The sequence below is a fragment of the Lissotriton vulgaris genome, chromosome 5, assembly GCF_964263255.1.
Source record: "Lissotriton vulgaris chromosome 5, aLisVul1.2, whole genome shotgun sequence".
Lineage (NCBI taxonomy): Eukaryota > Metazoa > Chordata > Amphibia > Caudata > Salamandridae > Lissotriton > Lissotriton vulgaris.
In genome coordinates, this window is record NC_141693.1 from 863,412,028 (window position 1) to 863,427,705 (window position 15,678).

Genomic DNA, 15,678 nt, shown 5'->3' on the forward strand with positions numbered 1-15,678 from the left:
CCAACAGAAGGCATGTAACTGTCAAAAATTTACCCAGCAGGACAAACAAAATTGCAATGCTCTAGGGCCACATGTACGACCATTGCATTTTGCAAGTCTCTAATTGCAACTATTTGCGACTCAGAAACTCACAAAATTAAATCTATAAATCTGTCTAAGACACATTAGTGATTCCCAATGGGGTTGCAATGGACCTGCCTCATCAATATTCATTAGGCAGGTCGCAATTTGCGACTCATTGGTAATTGGCAATAACACAGAGATGGTGGCCTGCTGGGCACAGCAGACCACCATCTCTGTGTTTGCTTTTAATTAAATAAACTTTTTTTTAAAATGCAAACCGAAAATTAAATGTTTCTGTTTCATTTTTCAAGAGTTGGCAGTGGTCCGTGAGACTACTGCCTGCTTATAAAAAAGGTTTCGCTGCCAGACACAAAGAGAAAGTTTTCCCTTGGGGACCCCTTTGCGCTTGCGACTGGCCTACCACCTACTGAAGTTGGCAGTAAAGTGCAATAGTTTTGCGACTGTATTCTGGTTGCAAAACAATTGTACATGCCCCTGCGACTCGCTTTTAGGAAGGGACGCCATTAGCACACCTGTTCCTAATAAGAACTCCCGAACCCTATTTTGCGAGTCGTAGTAGGTTTCTGAATCGCAAAATAGAGTTTGTACATAGTAAAATGCTTTGGACATTTGGCCCTTATTTTCTTTAGTTAACTTTCTTGTATTTTGCCAAGTCTTCTTTTCTCACTTCACACCTACGTTTTCTTTTGTTTTTGCTTGTGGGCGTTGTCACCCTAACATTAACACTAGCACACTAACATTAACACAGTCACAGTAAAATCAGTTAGGGGACCAAATACAGCTAAAAGAGATTCCCACTGATGCTGCCAATAGCTCGGAGCTTGTGCATTGCCAAGACCTATTGGCTTTGCCAATGCTTGCTAGGTTTTGCCTTCATAATGCTTGCGCTGTGCCGTCAAAATAACTTGCAATTATAATAAACAAAAACTTAAAAGGGGCTTGCAGCCCACCCATTAGTTACCATTCGCACGCTTTGCGGTTACTCTCATTTTCTGGCCTTTCACTGGTCAGTATTAGGGTCATGTCATCAGATTTCACTTCCTCTTTCTTTGGCTGGTCCATGGAACTTTAACAAGTACTGTTTCCGGCGGGCGGCTAGTGACTGGCAGCCAGTGACCTTCCACTGGCCACTTGCTTCCGAGGTACATTTTTTTTTTTTACTTTTTCTCCTTCATCCATACGAGTGCATGTGTTTGCACTCATTCTTCTCATCTTTTTGTTTTTGCAGTTTTGGATAGTGCAAACTCGACCCAAAGGTATCGGAGTGCTTTACATGAGCACCAGTTGCATTATAGATGGACTCATTCACTTTTAGGCACAGAGAGATTAAGTGGTTTGCCCAGAATCACAGGATGTTGAGCCTCGACCGAGACTTGAACCCTGTTCCCCAGCTTCAAAGTCGACTGCTCTAGCCATTACGCCTTATCCTCTTGATTACCCCCTGTTTATTTTTGCTTCTTCGTGATCAACAACCCTGCCGCCCACCTCCCCCGCTGTCCGTTTCGCTCCCTCCCTCCTTTCCCGCACCTTCCCCGGTGTAGCTTGTTATGCACATGGCTGAAAGTTAAAAACAAAAAAAGCGCTATGACGTGGTCAACTTTAGCCACGTCATAGCATTTTTTAAAAAACCTTTAAACCACGTTGTACAACAACTACTGCCGCTGGGCAACGTCTTAAAACCACATTCACAAAACCAATAGATTTCACAGAGATGAAACCTATTGGCTTTGCCAATGCTTTCAGACAAATAGTCTTTCCTTTTTCATCACTTGTTCTCTCCAAGTCTGCCAATAATATATTCTGCCATCACCTACCAAATTATTTCCGTTGTGACGTTGTCAACAAATTGACAACGGATGCAACAGTGCACAATGTAACAATCATAGCATTGCATTGAGTATGAACACATAATAAACTCTAAAGAACTTTTTATGAGTACATTATCTACGAGGTAAATTTTAGCCTGATGTAACAACATTGTTGAATTCCCCGCTTATGTTTAGTTCCTTTCAGATTCATCACAGAGGTTATGAAACTTGAAGCAAGTCAGAGGCATTTTAATCACCTCAACTGGCCGAGCTGGGTAACGTGAACGAAGTGTGTATGATGACTGTACATTCAAGGAGAGGGTGCTATGGTCATTTGCATATTGGCTGGGGCTGCGTTGTGTAATTTCCGCTGTACAACATTGCCTTCCTTGCCAGCACTCTATATATAGACCTATTAAACTAGCGTCATCTATTAGTGATACCTGGCAGACTAAATAAAGTGTTATTGCAAAAGTGATACATGTAGTAGTCAATGATTTTAAGAATCACTATACACCATCAGCACCACACCTTAACGCCCAACTGTCCTTTTAAATTTCCTTGTACTTGTTAATAAAATCATCCTCCGCAGCATTAGGGGCCCCATGTAGGATTTGTTTTTCTCAAAAGCGGAAGTTCGAGCTTAAGTGTGTGAAATGTGTGCATAATGCACTCAAGTCTGTGCAACGTACAGACAGATACACGTGTATTTTTTTGCATACTGAACACTAGTTGGTAAAAGCAGGTGTGTTTTAGAAGGGTGGTCAGGAATGCCATATACAAACAGGTGAATACTCACAGCTGGAACCACTATAAACATTAATATTATCTAGGAAATCATGTGCTGACGTTTGGACCTCAATTGAGCTAATGATATGGGGTACCTATGTCCTAACATTGGGCACTGTGTGACACTGAATAGCGTAAATGAAACTGTTTGTGGGGGTGGGGGGGGGGGGGGGGTCACTGAAGAGTTGAGACTTGTTGGCCTTTTTTGGGTTCTCGCACAGCTCTTCATGATCAGTTGCCCTGATCATGGGACCTTTGTAGAGAGATGGATCTGATATGTACTAATTACAAATATTGATTTGGATTCAAAGTTAACCCGATGTTACAGCTGCCTTACACAATCCCAATGGGATACCAGATATTACACAACACCGGCAAGGACGTGGCTGAGAAGGCTATTGCGGTAGTGTTACCGAGGGCCCACTGACGGGGCTGGAGGAACGGCCGAGCACTGAAGTGCCCTGGGAAGGCAAGACGCGGAGGTACTGATCAGGAGCGGTTCCACTATGCAGTTGTAGCCAGAAGCTGGGCATACAGGTTACTCTTCCGCCCTGATCTATTTGAGGGTATTTTTACTTGTCTTTCACGTGCACTTTATACACTATAGCTCTGGTCCTGAAGAAGCGCCAACAATCCTTATGGCAATACAGGCGCGAAACATGTTGACCTATGTCTTTGTACACCCGGGCATAGTGTGCCATTGGGGCTAGATTTTAATCAGCAGTTGAGTCTGCTCTGGACACACCAGTTTACCTTCGCTGCACGGTGACCCTATTTTTATATCACACTTGCACATCACTTTACTACCCTCAATTATACACGATAAACTTATCCCCCACACACCCCCACACACCCACATGCACCAACCAGCAGTCCTATAAAAAGATCTCCGCTAAAGAGACCCTTCGGGGGACCCATAGGGAATTGCAGCGCCGGCCCTACGAGGAGCAACTACCCGATGATGAAGCATGACACCTTTCGGGGTGTGTGAGGGCAACAGATGACAACAATATGGTTTTCCTATCACTGGTGGGGGCTGTTACCTAGGATTTCTGTTCCTTTTCCCTTTTCATTCCCTGTTTTTAAATCGGTGACTTTTTGCAGCCTGTTGCATGTGTGACTTTTGCACCTTGCATTAGGAACAGTGTCCCCTTTTTTGGTATACATTTATAATTAAGGAGCTTGGACACTGGACCTTAAAAAGGCTCCTTGGTCCCCCCTCTCTTTTGTTAAAACAGCTGCCTTAAACCCAATTTTAATGCCAATGATATTTTTCGTCAGACGTGCTTCTAAATATCTTACTTACCATCTTTGTTTTAAAAAATGTGCATGTAGGTACCTCACTATTATTCCTATTCTCAAGGCCGTCCCTGACAAAGGACCTCTTCTCCCTCAAACTCATCCCTGGTGGTCCAGTGGGAGAGCCTTGCTCTTCTGCTGTTCGATCTGCCAGCCTTTCTGTGTTTTCTATTTTTGTCTGTCTGTGCCTTCTTTACTGTTAGGGCCTCTTTTGTCGGTATGTGCCATTTACACTGTTTTCACAGTTTTTCCTGCTGCCTTTTTGTTCTCTCTCCTGCCGCTGCTGCCCTCACGGCCCCTCCACATTCGTATTCCAGCTCCAGCCTCCGAGCTGCTCCCCTTCCCCGACTCCTACTTAATGGCAGCTGCTGCGCAAGAGGGTGAGCAAGACCTCTGACCTCCTAGGCAGGGTAACTGCTCACCCTTAATGTAGCTCCATCGTTGCCCCTCTATCCCCAGCACCTCTCTGGTTCAGATAGGTGTTCAAGGCCATCCTCCACCCGCAGGTTCCTGCCTGCCCCTCATCCCTGGTGGTCCAGGGGGAGAGCCTTGCTCTTGTGCTGGTCCGCTCTGCCAGCCTTTCATTTTTTTCTGTTTTTGTCTGTCTATGCCTCCATTGTCTGTCTGTGCCTTTTTGACTGTTTGTGGCCCTTTTTGTCTGTCTGTGTCTTGTTGACTGTTAGCGCCTCTTTTGTCTGTCTGTGTCCTTTACACTGTTTTCTCAGTTTTTACAGCTGCCTTTTCGTTCCCTCTCCTGCCGCTGCTGCCCGCACATGTTCCCGGTGCCCTCTTTCAGCTGCTCTCCCTCCCCCTGACCCCTATTTAATGGCTGCTGCACCGGTGGCTCGCCAAAGGCGTCCACGACCTGACTGCGACCAGTGCCAGGAACCCTGGTCCTCCACCCCACCCATCGCTACGACTCTAGCACTCTGCACACATTCAACCCTGGACACAACAACAACCTCCAGCTCTCAACGCCAAGCAACTCCCACTCCCAAGGACAGTTCTCCAGCTGACACTGCCTCTGCACCTTCACACCTCTGGACCGAGACAGCTACCGCAACCCCACCGGATGCCAATGCACCCAATCCCCTGAGCTGCATCCTCCTCAACGTACGCTCCCTGCACAGACACACAGTAGAAATCTTGGGCCTCCTCAACACCCTCTCGCCAGAGTTCGCCTTCCTCACAGAGACCTGGACCAACACCAGCTCCGCAGCCGACATCGCAACCGCCATTCTTGACTGGTACAAGATCCAGGGGAAAGTCCGACCCAACCACCATGGAGGAGGCCTCGCCATCGTCCACAAAAACTCCCTCCGACTGACTACCTCCATCTCGAATGACTCCTCACCCCATATGGAACACATATACTTCCAGATCCAGGTCAACCTCAGAACAACTCTAGGCGGAACCCTCGCCTACAGACCACCTGGACCCAGCACCCCGTTCACCAACACCATTGCAGACTACATTGCGATCCATGCCCTTGCCTCCTCGGACTACGTACTGCTCGGAGACCTGAACTTCCACTTTGACAACCTCAGCGACCCCCAACTCCACTGCCCTCATAGACAACCTCGCAACATCGGATTGAAGCAACTCATTACCACCTGACCCACAAGGCGGGACACACCCTCTACCCCATCTTCACCGGAGGAACCAACATTCACTTCTGTCACACCACTCAACCCCTCTGGATGGACCCCCACTGCGTTCACTTCTCCTTCTCGAAACCCACTGCACACAAGGCAATGTCACATCCCCGTGCAGAAATTGGAGCAAGATTCCCGAAGAGCACCTCGCCTCCGCCCTTAGCCACACTTCTCTCCCCACCAGGACCGACGCCAACTCTGCAGCCAACGAACTCCACAAATGGATCACCGACTGCGCCAACATGCTCGCACCCCTCCAGAACACCAACAGACAACACTCCACGAAAGCCACCTGGTTCACCACAGACCTCCAGAATCCATGCACTCGTGCCGGCGATTAGGGACAGTGTGGAGGACAAGCAAAACCCCGGAAGCAAGGACCGCCTACAGGACTGCCTCTACAGCACACCATTACCTCATCAGATCTACGAAGAGGAACTTCATCCAGGACAGAATCCTCTCCAACTCCCGCAACTCCAAGGTACTATTCAACATCATAAAAGAATTCACCAAACCCCCTCGAAACCTCTGACGTTCCTCACTCCCAGGACCTCTGCAACAAACTCAGATCCTTCTTCCACCACAAGATCAGGACACTCTACAACAACTTCGACGTACAGAACCAAGACACCAACCTAACACCTCCACCAGCAACTCTACCCTGCCGACCATTCTCGCCTGGACCCCTGTCACCACAGAAGACACCACAAACACTATGAGGAGCATACACTCCGGAGCACCCACAGACCCCTGCCCGCTGCACATCTTCCACCGGGCCGTCTCCACCATCGCACCAGAACTACGATGGACAATCAACTGCACACTCAACCCAGGCACGTTACCTGACGACTGGAAATGAGCAGAAGTCAAACCCCTCCTCAAGAAGCCCTCCGCAGACCCGACAGACCTCAAGAACTACAGGCCCATCTCTCTCCTCCCCTTCACTGCCAAAGTCACCGGGAATATCTTCAACATCCAGCTAACGAACTTCATAGAATCTAACGGTATCCTCTACACTTCTCAATCTGGCTTCTGCAGCAACCACAGCACGAGACCGCTCCCCTAGCCACCACGAATGACATCTGCACACTCCTCGACCAAGACCATACTGCAGCCCTCATTCTACTAGACCTCTCAGCAGCTTTCGACACCGTCTTCCTCCGCACATTAGCCACCAGACTCCACGACGCTGGCATACAGGGAACTACCCTAGACTGGATCCACTTCTTCCTTGCTGGCCAAACTCAAAGACTACTGCCCTTCCTCTCTGAACCGACAGAGATCAGATATGGAGTTCTCCAAGGATCCTCCCTCAGCCCCACGCTCTTCAACATCTTCATGGCCCCCCTCGCAACCATCGTCAGAAAATACAGACTCAGCATAGTATCCTATGCCGACAACACCCAGCTCATCCTCTCCCTCGCCAAGGAACCCAACATCACCAGACACAACTTCCCGGAAGGAATGAAAGACGTTGCAACCCGGAGGAACAGCAGTCCTCATCCTCAGAGCCACCCCCTCTGCATGGGATGACACCTGGTGGCCCCCCTTTCCTCTGGAACCCTCTCACCCCTGTGGACCACACCCGCAACCTCGGCATCATACTCGGCTCCTCCCTCACCATGAACCGGCAGATCAACGCTGTATCCTCTACATACTTAACACCCTCTACATACTCTGCAAGACTTTCAAATGGATCCCACCCGAATCCAGGAAGACCGTCACCTAGGCACTCATCACCAGCAGGCTGGACTATGAGAACGCCCTCTATGCTGGAGTCAACAAATCTCTACTCCACAAACTCAAGACCATCCATAACGCCGCAGACAGACGCATCCTGAGCATCCCACACCAAGACCACATCACCCAGCACCTACCAGACCTCCACTGACTCCCCGTCGAAAAAAGAGTGACATTCAAGCTGCTCACACACGCCTCCACAACACAGGATCCCAATACCTCAACAAAAGAATCTCCTTCTACAGCCCCAAGAGAAACCTCTGCTTCGCTGACCTAGCCTTTGTTAAAATCCCCTGCACCGACAGAGCAACAACGGGAGGCAGATCCTTCTCCTACATCACAGCCAAGACCTGAAACGAACTCCCCCTCAGCATTAGACGAAGCGCCACACTGCAAGCATCTGGTAAGAGCCTCAAGACCTGGCTCTTAGGATGACCGGAGCTGCCCAAAGCCCCCCCCCCCCCCCTAGCGCATTGAGACCCTCAAGGGTGAGTAGTGCGCTCTATAAATCCCTGATTGATTGATTGAAAGTCGTCAGGTCAGTCCACAGCATTAAAAAGAAACACAAGTTGTCAAAATAGGACTCCTCTTTTTCCTGCTGCTCTCGTCAAGAGAAGTCATGTGGGTGTCAAGTGTCTCCCAATCTCAGTTCTGGTCTCCTACTGAAGAACTAGTTCCACAGCTTATTCCAAGGGAAACCCACATTTCCAGGTCCATCGGTAATGCTGGAACAAGTTGAGGTCTTCAAGGAAGCTATGTCGTACATCTTTGGGATCCTTCCGGCTACCTTGCCATCGGGCCCCAAGTACCTGAGGAGGATTCTAGGTGGGATACTGTCAGTGGATCCGTCCTCAACGCTATCTGCAGCTCTTGACTCCACTGCAAGGCCTGCCACAATCCCTGTGGCAATGCCCAACCCAACTTTGTATCCAGCCGCGCAATCTTTGCCGGTCCTTTAACGATTCCAAAGGAAGAAGCTATTGTCTTATCAGACTCGTCAGTGGACTCTCGACTGAAGTCGCCCCCTCCACAGCCTTAAGCACAGCTGGCCCAACCTCACCCTAACTGTGTAAAAACCTGGCTTTTTACCTAAAAGGCTCCACATTTCTTTCTCTTCAGACTCTTGGGATAGACACTTACTCGGATGCTGTATTGAACTCTCCAGTTGGCCCCTCCACAGAGGGTCAGACAGACTGCTGAAGTTTTAGACCTGCAACTTTCATCTATTGAAGTAAAGACTAATGTCCAGACAAAAGTTTAACAATCTGGGAAGACATCCACAGAACCACTTCTTCCTTTTAATGAATCCCTGATTGACACAGTGATGGTTACTTCGGCCTGCCTGGCTCTACCCACTAGACTACAGACATGTTTCCAGAAGACATAGGCCTATCCCTAGTGTTCTTCCCATCTTTATGCAACACATTACACCTGAAAGCATGGCTGTCCAGGTGTTGACAAGTAGACTCAAATCTAACTGATTCCCTACTATGCCTTCCGATAGGGAATCAAAACCTATGGAGGCATTTGGAAAGCAGATGTTCTCCTCAGCCTGGTTCGCCCTCTGTTCAGTATATACATTTTCCTCCTGTGTTGATACAGCAATCTGGTATGTGGTTAAAAAGATCTCTCCAACAGTCCTTATTGGATTCCGCGCCAACCATGGGCAGATTATCCAAGACGGTGAAGAAGCAGTGAAGTACATCATCTGTTCTGGACTGGACACCACTGACTGGGCAGGGCACTCATTACCGGTGTGGTGTTTCAGCACCTGCTATAAATTAAATGCATGGGCTTCTGAAATTATGTTCAGGCATCACTAATGGACATGTCAATTGATGGTACCCATCTCTTTGGAGATAAGGCAGACTCGACCCTGGAGGAAAGCAGGACTACAATGTGCTCCCTCTGCCTTTCCTTGCCTGTGTGGCAGTATCCCCAACAGTTTTACCCTTTTGAGGTTTCATAAGGAGTGTGGCACTAAGACAATGCCAAGATCCCCCTTCACAGCAGCAGACTATGCAGTTCATTTGAGGCCGAGGTAGGGGATCCAGCCGAGAGTGACCAGGAACTTAGGGACAACACACCGTTCAATTGCCCATCCCCGCCGCTACCAACACAAACCACTTTAGCTTGCTCTCTGTGGCACTTGACTATTCTGGTGTAGGCAGAATAAGATATTACCTACACGTGCTGCAGAGCATCATATCCAACAGCTGAGTATTTCAATTAGCCCAGCAGGTTTGTGCCTTTCAGGTGGAGCAAATATTCTACCCACATCAAACCGGCTGTCGATGTGATGTAGGTGACTATTTGTCCACTTTACAGCAGTAGATCAAAGTTCTTTAGGATAAAAGAGTCACAGAGTGTCCCAGCACCACAAATAAGAACTGGGTGTTACTCCCTTTATTTTCTGGTGTTGAAGAAGGATGGACGCCTCCGTTCTATTTTAGACCTTCCAATTTTTCCCTGAAATAGAGCAAATTCAAGATGCTCACATAATCCCGAGTGCTATCTGCCCTGAATCCAGAAGACTGGAGGTTCACGCTGGGCCTGCAAGATGCTGTTTACTCATTCCCTTCCTACAGCCCTCGGTCATTGCCTGTGGATTAAGATGGGCCAGGAACAATTACAGTTTTCTTTGTTCCCTTCTGCCTTACAGGTACTCCTCTGTTTGCAACGCATCTTTGCAGGTTGAGCATACCAGGCTTCCTCTACCTCAAAGACTGGATGTTGAAGGCATTCTCTGCACAATCAGTTGTAAAACATCTCCAGACGACGGCAAACCTCTTAACATTTTTGGGGCTTTCAATCTACGTGCCGAAGTAACAACTGACTCCTTCATAGAGGCTCATGTTTATCTGAGCTGTTCTAGATACAGGTCAGTTTGAAAATTTCCTCCGGATCAAAGATCCAGGATATGCGGGCTATAAGCCCAATGTTTCAGCCTCGATCCTGGTTTTCAGTGCTATTGTCTCAGAGGCTTACTGACCTTCTTCATCCTGCCAAATGCATTTGCAGGCTCTGCAGTAGGATCTGAAGTCTCTGTGGGCCCAACACTCAGGGAACCTGTTGGATTTCATCCAGATATCACAGGAGACTGCAAAAAACCTGCAGTGGTGATTGCTGTGTCTCAATTGGACCTACAGCATACCCCTCTCCCTACCAGACCCAGAACCGATGGTGGTGACCAACATGTTGCTATTGAGTTTAGGGTCATCTGGGAGTGGATGAGATATGAGGTCTCTGGTCTCTGTCAGCAACCTGCTTCCACATCAGTCTGTTGGACTAGTGGGCCTTTGCATTGAAGGCATTCCTACTTTTCAAGAAAGGAGACTGATCCAGGTGCTTACGGACAGCTCCACTGCCTTGTGGAACTGCAACAAGCAGGGCAGAGACGAGTTCTGGGTCCTGTGCTCAGACCCTCTGTACCTCTGGATTTGGCTGCACCGGCAGGGCGCTTACATTGCTGTGCACCTCCTGATGGGATCCTTAAAAACCAGGGCACACAAACTCAGCTAGTGTTGCATTGCAGATCACAAATGATAGTCACTGCCAAGAACACGCACTGGCAACACTTTTGCACCTTTGAGTTCCCGAGAAGGCTCTCTCGCAGAGATGCATTTCACCTAGAGTGGATCATGGAACTCCTATATGCCTCCCCACTCTTACCTCCCTAAACCCTAGTTCTGAAGATCAGGAATGACCAGGCCCACATCATTCCAGTGGTTCACAATTGGGCCAGGAGACTGTGTTATCCAGAACGTCTGTCCATGAGCATCTGCTCTCTGATCAGGCTGCTGATTCGGGAGGATCTTCTGTTGCGGCGAAGGGTCCTGCACCTGAGCCTGCACAATCTTCACCTCCCTATCTAGGGATTGAACAGTAACAGTTAACTGTCTTTGATTTGCTCCTTCTGAAGTAGTGGATATCATTCTAGTGGCAAGGCGTCAATCTACAAATTCTGTTTAAGCTTGTACACGTTTGTTGCCTGGTGCAATTCCCACCACAGAGACACATTTCAAGCAAGATGCCCTACTTTTTATGCTATTGTTGGGCTAGCAAGTACCTGCCATGGGCACAGGTAAATGTTACTTGAAGGCCCTTTCAACCTTTTTATGTTTACTGTCCTAACCATCTTTATTTAAATCACCTGTTGTGATATATTTCCTTAAATGTCTAGTCCACATCTTCCCACCGAAACATTTGGTAATGCCGAAGTGGGACTTTAATTTGATCCTCAGTTTTCTGATGTGTAATCCATTAAAGCTGATGCACAGCTGCCTTTGCACATTCTGACTTTTAAAATAGTCTTCCTCATAACAATATCCTCAACTTGTTGGGTGAGTGAGCTGCAAGCTCTGTCCATTCAGTCACCATACACCGCCTTTTTTACAGACAAAGTGGTAGATGCACCCTTTCATGTCGGACAATCCTTCACCCGTTTGGCATTCTTTGCTCTGCCTCACCTGTTGATAGAAAAGGAGACACGCCAACATTTGGACCCCAAATGAGCTTTGAAGTTTTACATTGATAGTACCAAAGACATTAAGCGGACGATCAGCTCTTCATATGATTTGTTGGGGTGAAGAAGTGTAAGGCAGTGCAGAAAAGGACTTTATCAAAGTCATCTGTATAAAGATATACTACTTTTTGGCCAAGAAGCAGCCCCCCGAGGGCCCTTAGGGTTCATTCAACAGGAGCTGAGTGCTTGGTCTGGATATATATCAGGCTGTGATGTGGGAATCACTCTGCCCAAGCAACCTGGTCCAGAGTGAAGGGCATTTTGCTTGTTCAATCCTGCAGGATTTTCATGTTTGAGCCACCACTTTGGGAGGTTCTGCTTTGGTGTCTGTTCACAAGGTGATCATTTTGTGGTTAGAAATATCCAACAGAAGAACAAGTTATCTACCGTCATAACAGTCTTCCTGGTAAATAAATGTTCTAGCTGCAGATTTTTCACTACCATCCTTTCTCTTTGTTCTGTGAAATTGAGTCTTTTCGCCATACTGTAAAAGATCCCAATTTAGAGATCTTCACACTGTCACATCTGATCAGTTAGTTAGCTACATATCCAAAGGTGTGGACACAGACAATACAGAAACTGACGTCCACTTGTAGTGGTGGTGCATATAAGTGGCTACAGCATAATTTCATGCGGCGGGTGAAGTCAACGCAGAACCACATGAATCCTTACCAGCGTGCATGAGCAATGCTGAGAAAAAACTCCTGATTCATTCTGGCACTTTGGGTATTCACAGGGTGAGTAATCTGTTATTAGATAGAGTATTCACGAGAAAGAGTGTTTCTGAAGGTAAGTGACCTGTTAATTTACAACCGTCTATATGGGTATACAAAGTTACTCACAGATTGCAACTTTGCGTAATTTTTTAAAAACTAACGATTATGTAAAGTGAGTAGTTGTTCCAATATTTAAAATATATACATATTGCTGTTTCAGGGTGTCATGGGAAACTGGTGCAACTCAGCAGCTGTCCATCTGCTATGAACCTCCGCCGCCTACACAAAAATTCCGAGCCTGCGAGGCACTGATAAAAAAAACATTCCCAACCTGCTCATTGTGTGTTTGTCTGCCCACTTTGACTGCCCCTCCTGTAGTATTCCACCTGTCCAACCCACCCTGAACCACCCTAACATACTCCTACCTACATGCACAATCCAGGCCACAATCCCTGGCAAATCCTGGTTTCCATGTCAGGGTGCAGGAGGCCATATGATGGTACTTCCTTCTGCAGTGTGGATTATGTCCGGCCTAGGACATCCGGAGCAAAAAGTGATCAGAACTGGCCACACCTCATTTATTAGGGAAATTTCCAGCTACTGTTCGTAGCAGAAATGTTCTCATTTTTGACAATTCGACATGCGCATTTTTGTATTCTCACATGCCTAATCATTTAAATCCTTGACTTAAGTTACTGTCCAAAGAAGCTACTCAATGAACCATTCTCCACCTTGGTCACTAAGAGAATCTTTGGTAACCCACACCATTATCAAGTTGTCTTGAAATCCTACCAATGTTAACCAGGTTTACCTGCCCAATGTGCTTGTAAATGCGCCATTCGTAATGAGTTTTTTTTTTAAATTAGATAAAAGTACTCAAAACCTCTAGTAAAGATATCTTTACATTTGATCCCGATTATTGTTACTGGTCCAGTGTGCTTAAGAATATATGCCTTTTCTCACATTTGTTCAATAAAAGGTCCCTGGGGTAGAACCCATAAACCCACGTTGAAGCATTGCCTTTCAGATTCTTTACAATTCGGACTAATGTAGCTTGCCAGGTGTGCGTAAGAAAGCTCCTTTTGGTATAAATATTTCCAAAAATATGCCAAAAAGCTACCCTACAGTGTATCACTCAGAAATGTGAATCACTATGTGGTAATGTCTTGCACTTTTTTCGTTGCTTTTTTGTCCTAGTCTGACACTGCGACCATCTATCAGCCTTATTGCTTAGCAACAATTAACTAGCATTCGGTTTAATATTTATGTAACTTAATGGTGCTCGTTTTAGTGTCTTTGGATTGTTGAGTTGTTTATTTGACATTGCTGGCTTTGGGCCTTTTGACGTTCAGGCTCAAATGCACACACATCTGTTCTGTCCAGCAGGCTGTAACTCGCTGGTCCGCCTGGCCACATAACAAATCTGGCTTCAGTTGATCCATATGTCTCAGTTGACAGCCACCTGAAGATAAAAATGACAATTTGCATTGCCTATGGCGGGCATTTCATCAGAATAGGTTATGATATGAGCAAACTTGTATTTATAAAAGCCAGCCTGCATATATGAAAACCCGTATTCGTTGGAGCATGCAGCAGGCTGGAGACTTACATTACGTCACAGTTCAGAAATGTTGCTGGGTTTGTTTCACAATTATACTGCAAGTCACCCTTGTTATCCTCGTGTGTCTCGTCCTGGTCAGAAGTGACAAATCACACAGACACGCAGTGTTACATGACATTTTCTCTGCGTCATAGTTTCAGAACAACGCTCACAACTCTTATTATACAAGTTATGAAACCAATGACCATTCCAGAATTGATGAAGATGATTCGTTAAATTTGCGGTATAAAACTAAAACTTTGATATTTCCTTACTATAACAGAAGCGTTTCAAAAGCGTTGCTACACGGTTTCCCAGAATACACTATTTTTGTTCTATGTATTGTTCACTCCAATTTCTTGGGAACTGTATAGTGGTGAGACGGGGAAGGCTGTCAATGACATATGGGATTACAGAGGGCTAACTGGGGATGTTATTCACCAAGGGGTCAGGTTGACGGTCAAGCAGACGAGTGCGAAGTTTGAGTTATTTATCTGTGATGTCACTCAAAAAACCTCGGAGTTAATAACATCCCAGGTAGTCACATTTTTCTATTCGTCATTTAATTTTGGGTTATATCTCCTAACTCCTCAACTCATCTGCCACTCTGCCAACATATACGTGGGGCAGAATAGTATTAGGGTGTGGGGTGGGGGGTAAATATGAGATGTAATAAAACAAAAAGGTTAAAAAAAAACATGGCCTCCTTCTAAATCTGACTAAATTAGAGGCTATTGCTTGGATGAGTTTACAGAGTTATACCAAAATTGAAAAGTGTGTATTCAAGATGAAAATGTGTGTACTTTCAGCGCTCATAAGATGATGTTTGGAGAAAAATAGATCAACGCCCCTTCTCCTCCCCAACAAACAACTTGGAACCAGTCTGAGGGAGGTAAGTTGAGGGTGATTAAGGTGAGCTGGGGGTGGTGCAGGGATGTGTGTGCAGAGGCAAGTCATAGTCTTCATGTAGCCAGGGAAGGCCTTATCTGTGAAAAGGGAAGGCTGCTGCATTTTTTTTTCTTCACCAACAGTAGCTATGGTGGTAGATTTCTTTTTGCCCAGGGCGCTATTGGAGCAGCCATGTCACCTTTCTCTGCTCGATTCGAGAAACGTGGCTAGAGTGACTATGGATCCTCCTGCATCTGCCCTGTGTTATACCCTGTGAACCTCACATTTCATGCTGGGTGTGGTGGTGTTTACAACCAAACTAGAATCATCCCTGGGAAGACACTGCATGGAAGGAGAGGAGCCGCGGGCAGCACTTGGCAGGGACAAGACTAGATTCTGTCTTCAATCTGAGAGCACTATTTTGGGAGCCCCGTGCATTTTAATACGACGTTCATTATTTTTAGGAAAAGTGCTGTTGCAGTTCTAGGGATCTACCCACTCACTCAAAGAGAAAAAGGCAAATACAGACAAAAAGAATGGAGAGGCATATTAACAAGGACCGGCGATAAATATC